Source organism: Rhea americana, unplaced genomic scaffold (genome assembly GCF_003343005.1).
Source record: "Rhea americana isolate MKP2758 unplaced genomic scaffold, rheAme1 scaffold_191, whole genome shotgun sequence".
Lineage (NCBI taxonomy): Eukaryota > Metazoa > Chordata > Aves > Rheiformes > Rheidae > Rhea > Rhea americana.
Window position 1 is genome coordinate 1,301,469 of NW_028186050.1, and position 1,546 is coordinate 1,303,014.

General features: G+C 71.7%; 1 protein-coding gene across 7 annotated transcripts in view; it reads left to right on the forward strand.

The window, feature by feature from the left end:
* The first annotated feature begins 32 nt into the window (after positions 1–32).
* HIC2 (HIC ZBTB transcriptional repressor 2) overlaps positions 33–1,546 on the forward strand; it is a 74,940-nt gene continuing 73,426 nt past the window's right edge. For all 7 annotated transcript variants that reach the window (XM_085302737.1, XM_085302741.1, XM_085302738.1 and 4 more), the window contains exon 1: positions 33–428. The gene's annotated coding sequence lies outside the window, so the exon portion shown is untranslated. The remainder of the gene's footprint in view (positions 429–1,546) is intronic.

The following is a 1,546-nucleotide window of genomic DNA, read 5'->3' on the forward strand; positions in this document are numbered from 1 at the left end:
CGGCGCGGCGCCCCGGCCCTCTCCCGGCCCCGCCGCAACATTTATTGCAAAAGCAGGAAATCGCTGATTACTAAACTGGCTGGCGAGGAGCGGGAGCCGATGCTGTTCCAGGCGGGCCCGGCGCTCGCCCCGCCGCCGCCCGCCGCCGCCTCTCCTCGTCCCGCTCGCTCTGCCTCCTCGCCGCCCTCTCCCTCGGCGCCGCTCGCGCTCTCTCCTCGCCTTTTTTTTTCATTTTGGCTTCTATTCAAATGTGGGTCAGGGGTGAGCGGCTCCCAACGTCACAAGCTTGCAAGATGGCGCTGGGAGGAAGGCTGTGAGATGAGGAACAGGCTGGTATAAACCGAGAGGACAGGAGAGGAGGAGGAGGAGGAGGAGGAGGAGGAGAGGGGAAGGGGAAGAAAAGCCGCTGCCCCAGATGCACTGAGAAGGTAAGGCGGCGCGGCGCGGCGCGGCCCCCGCGCCCCCAGCCCTGCTCCCCGCTCTTTATCCGCAGCCCCGCTCGGTGCCCATCTGCGCGGCTCCGCGGGGGACGAGGGGTGCCCCGCTCCCGGCCCGCCGCCAGCCGTCCTTCCATTCCAAATATACACATCTATATGCGTGCATACGTATGTGTATATATCGGTGGTTGTTTTCTCTTCTCCCCTCGCCCCTCTCCGCATGCCCCGCTCCCTCCCCTCGCTCCGCGGGCGCGCTGCCCCGGCGCTCTCGGGGCCGCGGCACGCACACGGCGTATCGCGATCCTGCCTGTCGGGGGCTGCAAATGTTGGCTATTCGGTTGAAGCGGCTGGAAACTTTCCCCCTCCTCCCGTGCCCTTTGCGTGAGTGTGGGTGAGGGTGCGGGTGGGTGCGCGCTGCCCCTTCCCCGCCGTGGCGGGCATCGGGGCGGGGGCCGCAGCTGCCGCCGCCGCCGCCGGGGCCGGGCGGCGTGGGGCCACCGCGGGCGGGCAGCCCCGCCGCAGCCCGTCCCCGTCCCCGCTCGCCCCCTGCAAGTGAGCCGTCATTTTTTTTTCCCTTATCCCCCCCTCCTCCGCCCGCCGCCGGAGGAGGGAACGGAGCGGGGTGCCGGGGGGCGTGTTTGTGCGGGGGATCCGGCCGCGTTGTGCAGCAGAGGGCAGGGAAGGGGCTCCCGGCACTTCGGTGCCTCCTTCCCCCTCGCCCGTGCCTCGGCGGGGCTGGAAGGCGACGAGGCAGGCCGGCATCCGCCAGCCCTGCCCCGCCGGGCTCCCCCGCGCCCACCGGCCCCGCGGTGAACTTTTGGCCCGGCTCCCCCCCGTGCCGGCCGCCCCCGCGGCCGCTCGGGCTCGCCGAGGGAGGACCCCCCGGCCCCGCCGCCTCTCGCCGCCGCCGCGGGTCTCCGGCTTTTGTTAGGGCCCCGGCTCGGATGCAATGCACGGAGCGCAGGATCGCGCAGCCCCCCGCGGCCGCGGGCCCGCAGGACGCTGCCGCCCGGCTTTGTGCCCCGCAGGAAATGCGTGTTCCCCCGGAGCCGGCAGCCGCGGCGCAGAGCTGTCCGCGCGCGGGCTTAGGCTGTAGCCAGCCTTTTTTT